Genomic DNA, 9,703 nt, shown 5'->3' with positions numbered 1-9,703 from the left:
ATAAAAGTGCCGCGAGTAGCGCACTAATTAGCATCAGCGAGTCAGACTGGAGTAGATCATTACGATTCCTTGCACATCTATAGATTGAAGCAAAAATCATTGTCAATCAAATCATTTTGAATCAAAAAGCGTTCTTAATCGAAAATCGATCCTGAATCGCAGGCCAAAAATTGTAATCGAATCGAATCGTGAGACATTCGAGGATTCCCACCCCTACTATTTAGAATAAAGTTGAAATTGAAGGACAGTAGTGCTCATATTTAGTAACTCAAGTGAACGTTTTTATTGAGAAAAACACTATTTTGCGAGCATAATATTGTAAAATTCAGTTAAATAAGTCATGGGAGAATAGTCGTAATAATAATTACAAGAAAATAGCTGTTCTAATATGAGAATTAATTAATGATTTGATGTCAGAATTCTCTGAGATCAGACACTGTTGTTTCTCTCTAAACACTTTAATTTCTTTGTTGGTAATATTGTAAAATATTTGTTAAAAACAGTGCTGGTTGATGATTGGATAATACCAATATTGCGATTTTAAGTCAAGACATCTTATTATAGTTATAAAGCACTTTCTAACAGTCGTAGTTGTCACAACGCGCTTTACAGAAATTCATAACATAAAAGATTCACAATAATACAATCATAACAAACCAACAAATCTTTTTTTCCATTCCTACACACAGTAAAATCACATTAAATTGTTTTTACTGATGGTGGTGTTGATGGATCAGAACATTGCTAGCTATAAAATTGTAGACAAGCTACTCAACAATCAATAAAAATAAAAATAAACTAATTCACTGCCATTGACAGCTATTGCAGTCAAAGATGCATTGTTTTAACTGGGCTGGCAGTGAATGAGTTTTAAAAGTCTTATAAAATGTTAAGACTAAGAAAGAGAAGCAACTTTCTTTGTGTGGGGACTATGGAGGCTAAGCACCAAATCTGCAAGGTCAAGAAACAGCTCACTCAGTTGCTAATCTTCACAGACAGAGCAAAACGTGTAAATAATAACTTCCTGTGAAAATGCGTCGCAAGAAGTGTTACAACTTCCTTTCTTACCCTTCTCATCTTTCATCTTGGCTCGGAAGAATTCCAGTGGGCATTGTGCGAAATTCCACGGGTTGTAATTGGTCCTGACTTTTTGGCCCCTCGTGAGTGGCAGAGAAATTAAAAGGGGTGGGGGTGGGGGCATGAAACGGAGGTGGAATTACAGAGCATGCATGCATTCACTTCCTGGCCTCTCTAACTACAGTATGACTGCAAAGCTTAATGAGATTCAGTATAAATTGCTGTATTAAACCTAGATGTACAAAAAGGTAATTGCAACAATTTGATTGACATTGTGGGCATAGTTTGCAGCAGTGTACAGCTGTTCCTTATATTTTGCCACTCATGTCAAATGACCACACCAAATAACTAAAGTGCAAAAATAAACACATTGTTACACCAAGCGTCAATCAAAAGTGAGCATTGTTTTCCCCTTCTTTTGGGTCTCATTACATTTTTCAAGTGTACCTAATAAAGTGTCTGCTCAAGGAAGCAGTTAATCGCAGTGTTGGACAGCAACTTCTGCAAAGTGATTTCAACTCCCGTCGCAGGAAAAGCATGCACTTTTTCAACAGTGGAATTCTCAAACACAATGAGAGCAAATAATGACGGCCCCTGTGGTGAAATGGAAAGGCACTCCAACAACAGGAAATGTGGTGAGACATATTTATGTTCATATTTAGGCGTCATCAGGAAATTTCAACAATGTGAGAAAGTGGAGGATGACATGAACAGAGTTTTAAAACACTTTGGTTTATATTAAGTTTGGAGTTACACTATAGGCTAATGTTGATTGTTGTTAGTTTGCCACAATTCTTTCAATTCTTGAACAAGTTTAAAACAAGACATATATGATATTTATTAGGGCTGATTTTAGCGAATGAGCCCAAGTCTGTAACTGTGGTGTTTTCTTTCTTTCTTTCTTTCATTTTTTTTTTTTGGGGGGGGGAGGGTATTCATATGATCTAGTTGTATATAGTTGAGATGCCAGTTCTCAGCGCAATGCTGAGAGGTGTGATGTTTTGTGGCATGCAAAGTAAAACACCTACTCCACCCAAAAGCCGACCTATTGACTGAATTGATATTTTTATCGTAAAGTAACTTAGCCACATAATACGATGAAATTATAAATTCAAGCCATTGTTTCTATTGATGGGCTACTGCTCTGCCTAACGTAGCCTAAACAAGTTTACCATTCATAGAATTAAAAAAATAATAATTGGACACTGACAAATAAAAACAAACAAGAGTACAAGGTGCCTCTTTGTTTTTCGTCATTGGCCTGGTTCACTCTGCTTTCGGTCAGCCATTTCTCATCCCGCTGGTTTTCCCGTCATTAGGCTTTCATGCTCACATTAGTGTCTCCTTCATTGTCTGTGCTCAACGGCACAACGGTGCCAACCTTTCGTGACTCAGTGGCAATGATTGTCTGTTGCTGAAAAGGATGTGCTTGCGTGCAAGTGTACAAGTATGTGCGTAAGTATATGCGTGTGCAGCCATTCTTCTGTGTGATGTTGGGACCCTCAGGAGGGAATCAGTTCTTTGGATTCTCCCTTGACTTTGAGACCTCAATTGCTCACGGAAACATTGACGATTTGAATGCTGTGTTTTCTTTTTTATGTTTTTGAAATTAAATTTTTGAGTAAATTCATATTCCACATATACTGTATGTCTGACCACTTTCTTTTTTTGCTCGACATAATTAGCATGAAGGGATTGCAATAATAAAGCAATCACACGACGTGCCATCACAGCAGCCACAAGTTGACTACTGAGCGCACCAAATTCCCTGCGGCACAGATAGGCCAAGTAGACCTCCCCGTCTCTGTATGTACTGTAACATGTAAACAAGCAATGTCTTCACTTAGTGTGGTTTTAAGTCAAAGTAATTGCAAAGGCCTCGACCTTGTGGCCAGTCTGTGCTCTTTAATTCGCCTGAAACCTGTTTTTTAACATCCCAAACCTTTCACCTTAACCAGATACTTCAGAGTCCTACCAGAGTCGTAAAGTTGTCAGGAGACCAGAGGAAAGATCAAAGGAAAGGAAGATGAAACAAAGCGAAATCCAGCACCAACCAGACACCCACCCACAGGGTTACAAAACCAGAATCATTCACCAACCCCAGAAACATCTAAATTCCCACAGATTAGGGAGACATCAAGAGACCAAAGGAAAGACTAAAGAAAGGAAGAAATGATAGATGAAGCAGAGTGAGATCCACAGACATCAGCCTCCACCGATTCAGCGACCTGAGGAAGAAGCAGATTGTGTTTGAATTTCGGTAGATCTGGCATGCATGAGAACCTCCACCAAAGAGGTGAGCTGTCGACCTCAGCTCGACAAGGCAAGCACAGCCTCCCAGGGGCCCCCAGGCTGCGGCAGCACCAGGGCACAGCGGAATGGGGCACGGCAGGCCCACACGGCACCTCAATGGCTCCCAGCCCCCAAAAACGCCATACACCCCAGCACCCCCCACCCAGCCACCCGTTTATCAGTATTTTCTGCCACACCTTCAAACCTTCCAGGAAGGATTCGTCTGGCATCTTCTGCTGCTCCATTGTCACCGCCGTCCTCATGTCATTTATGTCTTTCAAAAGAATCCCCTTGATGGCCCCTTGAGCTTGGGAAAGTGTGTGGGGGGGGGGGGGGGTAGTCAACACATAGCCTGCTTGTGTGAGGAGGTTGTCTCGCACAGCAACATTCTTCTTGGCCAGGATGCTCACAGGGCACGTTGTCATGGTGACGCAGACCTCGTCTTGCACACTGAACGAGCCAAATGCAGCAGGATCTTTGTGTCAACATGTTGGTTGATTGCCTGGCCCTGTTGCAAGAACTCAGAGCGGACAATGCCCCTCACATCCAATAATATGTCTAGCGTTACTTGACCTTGGCCATGGTGGACTCTTCCACTGAAGGCTCTAACATTTGGTTTCCAGGTCATAATCAGAAATCATACTCCTTACCTGTTAAGACACTCCCTAGCTATCATCGGTCTCATCATTAATCAATCTCCTCATTGTTTTGATGACCTCACACAGAGGTTATGTATATAAAGCGTGAGAGAAAAGAAAGTTTAATGGATGCAAAGAGTTGAAGTACTCCAGGGTGATTATACATTGAAGGGCAAAACTCATCGTCTCATCTTTTGTTACATCAGTCCTGGAGCTTTTCTGACACACTTCATAACATGGTCCGAATAGCAAATCCAAGTGGGTGAAATATTTATGGAGCAGGACAAAGATGAAGAGTTCACACCAAACAAAAGCCGCCTGTGGGACAAGGTCTTGGGAGAATCCCGACCAATGACCTTGCCACTTCATCCCTATTACTCCCCACTATTCACTGCCTCAATGGAGCAGGCTAGTCTACTCCCTACATATGTCATCCAGACGTTGCTCTTTGCTGCTGTCTCTTGTCAACCACAATATTTTCATCCTAACAACGCACATATACAGGCGGGCGCTTGGACTCAGGAACAGCCTTACAGCTGCTGGAATTCAAAGGAAGGGGAAAAGCAACCTCAGCTCCCTGTCGTTCTGGCTCAGTTCAAGCATCTGCCTTAAGGTTTTCCAAAAAAGACTTCCTTTTTAAACAAAAACCATATCAACTGATGCCGAAACCTCAGTTTGAAACCTGTAATGATCAGTTTGGTTATCGGGGGAGGCCTCGGCCTAACACCAGTGTGTGTGGGGGGGAACTCATGCATAAACATGTGACTCAATCGAGAGGGAGAAAGGACAGAGGGGAAGGAATTAGGGGATAATTGGAGTGAATTGATGCAAGACGAGGACACTGGTGCCGTTTTCAATGAGAATCAGGCGAAAAAACAAAGAATCTCACAATCTAATCATGATCGCAACAGCAACCATATGTTCAAACAAATTACCTTTCTCGACAGTGACACATCTTTCCGTTCCCTTTTGACAGCTCATCAAAATAAACACCAGGGCAGATGCCAGTTCTCAAGAAATATCAACAAATATGTAATAGAGTATGATTATTTGGAGCTGCCATGTGTACAGATGAGGTCGATTTTGGCTCACTTGGAGCCGCAAAGTCAACCAAGATCAACCAAGCAACGTTACAGCCCCAAGGCTGAGGCTGGAGAGGCCAACTCCTGTTGAGTATTTATGGTCAAATAGCTCACATAGCTTCACGTCCAAGCAACACAACCACAAGTGAGTAGTGTCCCCCGTGGCCCTTAACCCGTCTTGTGTGTTTGGACGTGGCGCCATTATAGTACTCAATTGTCACTGACAGCAACTGGGATCCAACAACAACTGTTCCGTAGAGTTTCACATCCTGTCTGTGTCTAGACCAGTGGCTCCTTAGCCTTGTTGGAGATACTGAAGCCCACAAACATATTCACTGAATTCTTCGTAATTGGAGAAGGTGAAATTTGTTTGTTTTGTTCAAAGTCAAAACAGGTGTATAATTTATTTCTTCACAAAATTAAACAGGTATCAGTTACATGCTCACTGTTTCTCAAAGAACAAAACCATTCGGCCTCTTAATGACTTGAGCTAGGCCGTTGTGTTGCTGTGACCTGTCCTTGCTTGGTGATTTATGTGATTTTCATCAAAGTACTGTTAACATTGTTAACATTTTTAATTCTTTATTTTATATTTTAACCATTTTGAATTTAGTTATAGATGTGTAGATACACAGGTGTAATAATGTCAAACTCAATATAACTCGACCTTAACCTATCTGTTACCTTGTTTTGTCTAAATTCCCTGTTTTGTCCTGTTTGTGAAAATTCAAGTTCAATCTAGCATACTGAGATTCTGTTTTGTCTAAATGTGAAAGATCAACCTAGCATACTGTGAGAATGAAATCTGATTTTCGTAATTGATGGGAGGAGAGAGGCGTTTTTTTGTACAAACTCGGATTGTAATAAAAGGGCTGTGTCTCCTGGGGGGAGGGACACACATTCTTGGATGACACTGCTTGGGTGATATGCAATTGTGTGACCAGAGATCTCTGTAATAAATCCACCTTGCAAGGACCCTTTTCACAAGAATCTCATCTTTGCTTTATTTGAACACGCAACAGATTACAAAACTAATTAAAATCCTTCAGTACCAACAAAGATCGTTTTTGTAACACCACACAAACAATTAATTACGTAAAAGTTTTCCAAGTTTTACAGAACACCAGTTAAGACCATCATGTTACACATTTTCTCATGGGCTAAGCTTAGCACCCCCCCCCCCACCCCGTGTGGGTGGACGGTCAAGACAGTGTATGAGTAGAAACCATTTTGAATAGATTAGACCTTCTTCCGCATTCAGCAGAAAAGGCTCCACAGCTGTGTACTCGATCTTTCTGGCATCCAGTAAATAGTTCCACTGAGAATATGCTCCTGGTTGTTATTATTAGTATAGAAAGCGTTCAAGATAAAAGAAACGGTGAAGGTTCCCATCAGAACTTTACAACACAAAAACAAACAAATCTAAAATAACTGCAAATGAATGTGACTTTTAATGTTTCATTTCCACTGGCAAATGCCACTCACATCATTTTTCCTTTTCCGTTTTCATGCGTACTTTCCTCGACAAGGTTGAGACTGTCGTCCAGAAAGGTTGAGCGTGCTGTTTTCCAAACGTGTTCAGGCCTTGCCACATTACACTTGATTTTCTTGGCGTTCACCGCAGGGTAGGGTGCAGGGACCGATGCCATAGAAAGCAAAGTCTGGACAGTGACATGCGGAGGCACCATATTGTCACCCAGCTTGACGTAACGCACTATGCATAGCAATGCAATTGCCTATGTCCAAAATTGGGATATTGTCCACAGAAACCTGAGAGATTATCATCATCATGCAACAAACCCACTAGTGGCTAATAGTTGCTAGCTACTAGTAGCACGGCAAGTTGCAGTGGGGGTGTCCAACTTGCCATTCGCTCACTCCATGCGCCACATGTGGCATAACACCCTAACATGCTTTTTTTATTTTTTTATTTACTGTAGCTACTTTGCTAACTGCATATTATAGCGATAGAAATGGGCCAAGATTTTTTAAATAATACACAATTGCCATGGATATCCACTGAGGAATACATTATTCTCGGGCTTTGCACATTTTCAGCACTTCAAAAACATATTTAATGTATTTACAAATTCCGAAAATGACTTTACAGAGTCTTTGATTTGGGTATTATTATGTAGACCAGTGAAGTGCAGATATGTCTGCTGCTAGAACTAAATTACAGTTCGTCACTATGAATCAAGTTCAACAAGTCAGCTCTCACATTGTGTCACACAAGTTGTGTTTTCCTACGTGTAAACAGTGTGTGCCTGTGTGAGCATGCAAACGGTCTCATTAAGTGTGCACGGTGGCTGTGTGCGCACACCAAGCTAAGCTGGTTTTAATCGTTTCCAGAGTTTGGGCATGTGTGAGCCAATAAAAGTACAAACCCTACAAAACGTTGAGTAATTCATCCCGTGGACCGTCTGGGTTATCAACACGACGAACGCCAAAGACAAACGACCTGTTCCGCTGGTTATTGTAACGAGGATCATACTTTCACACGCTTTTCTCTCTTTATTTTTTTAATGCTTCAGTCACAGGAAATGACATAGTAAGGGAAAAATCTCAGCAACTAAACACATCTTCAAATGATTAGTGATTTAAAACCATGAAACCAGAAAGGAAAAAGCAACCAACCCATTAATTAAAAAAAAAATCCTTACGTCATGTAGCTTCCTTCTATGGCGACAAGAATGATTTAATCCTGTTTAAAAATAAACCACTGAAGCACATCAAAATGTTTCATCCAAGTGCTTCTTGATGGGCCTGTGTTCCCTTTCTTCTTCTCTTCCTCTTGTTCATATGGGAAACATTTAAGTAACCAGATAGTGAATGACAATACTTTTGGTTTGGCTTAAGTACAGGATCAGTTTGGTTGATGCTGGGATGGTGTGGCTGAGCCAAAGTGGCTGCCAGTTTCCCCTTTGTGGGCCCACGTCGCATTCACAGGGCAAGCTCACAATGAAGGGGGCCCGCTTGGATTCTTGGAACCCCCTCTGGAAAGGCACACATTGTACTTGCGTCACAAAACGAAGCTTAAACAGAACAGAGTTCCATTATAAGAGGATTGCAAATTTATTGATGCCTCTTTGTATATTTTGGGGTTTTGCTACATTGCAGAACATCCTGGATTTTTATTTTTGTGTTCAGCAAAAATGATGTTATTCTGCAATAAAATTGCTACTTACGTGCAATGTAAACAGTACTGCAATATGTTCTAAATAAGTAAAAAGTCAGTCATTTGTACACATGCAGCTGTGTGGAATCCCAAAATACATTGAAAATGGTCACGGGAACTGAATTCACCACAATCTTTGCAAAATACAGCCAGATTTAACCCTGGCGTAACACATGGACACATGGAAGAACTCATGGACAACGAAAGCTGCCGTAGCTTATCGAGTCTTGCATTTAATAGCAAGTTAACTAAGTTAACCCTCACTAAGTCTTGACACAAACCTGATTTGTTTTTGTTTTTTCACCCTCAGTAGAAACACTATTGGCCATTTTCTACATGTGCTCTATACGTCTTGGGAGTGTTTTCATTTTGTAATCTAGCACGTTACTTTCATGTTAGAGTCACTAAATATTTGTTGACCACCATTTTAGATGGAAGCGAGTGACGTAGCGTAATCAGTCTTAAGGAGGACTGGCTACCCAATATGGCTTTGTTTTCTTAACTTATCAGCTTGGCTGTGTTTGGCTGTATTATACTCAGAAAAGTCTTCCTGATAGGAAATCTGCCCTGGCCAGTGAGGTGTTTGTGTGTGTGTGTGTTTGCGTGTGTGTGAGTGTGTGAAATGTTAAGTTTAAGTATCCTAAAATCACTTTGACATCATTTCCTTCATCACTAATCGTCTCCAGTGATAATACTCCCTAGGTTAATATCCGTATCATTTCCTGAATTTGTATTAGCTTGCTATTGTTTGACTTATCTGCAGCCCTCGAGGCTTTTATTCATTAACTAGCATGTTAGTGGAAGTTATTCATCACTTTGTTATGTAGAGGGTCGTAAATTTAAGTTTCGCAAATGTGGTTTCTGTTTTCTTTTCTTTTTTTTTTATAAAATGATGCTTCATTTTCCAAACATCACAAAAAAGAATTTATAAGACTTCAGGTCTGCATGGCCCTCTGAGAAGAAAAGAAGTCCTTTGCAGAAATCTCCTAGATCTCTCTGCTTCTCATGACCCTATACCCACCCCCATCGCACAGCCGTTATCCCTGCCTGAATCTCCTCCCTTTGCCCGATGCGAGAACTCCTGTTTTTTTCCTTTTCTTTTTTGCCTTCAGACTCATCCCAAAGTTCTGCTGTATGAACAAAACATGCTTTCATCAAAACTAACTGTTCAAATGTCAATCCAACAATTAAGTGTGGGAGAAAAATGCATGACCAAACTAGTGAGTGACCCCCACTGTGACACCTGCATGCCTACAAACTGTAACCAACACTATATGCAGGCCTTATCAGACAATGTAGGAGGGGGTCAAAGGTGAAGGGTTGACGGTGAAATGTTCAAATGTGGCAGAAATGTGGGAAAGCCCCAACATGCATCGATACAAAGCCACTATAGAGGAAAATAAGACCGATGTTGGTCATACACGGGATCTGCTGCA

This window comes from Vanacampus margaritifer, chromosome 2 (genome assembly GCF_051991255.1).
Source record: "Vanacampus margaritifer isolate UIUO_Vmar chromosome 2, RoL_Vmar_1.0, whole genome shotgun sequence".
NCBI lineage: Eukaryota > Metazoa > Chordata > Actinopteri > Syngnathiformes > Syngnathidae > Vanacampus > Vanacampus margaritifer.
The sequence above is the reverse complement of the archived record's forward strand: the minus strand, read 5'-3'. Positions refer to the sequence as shown.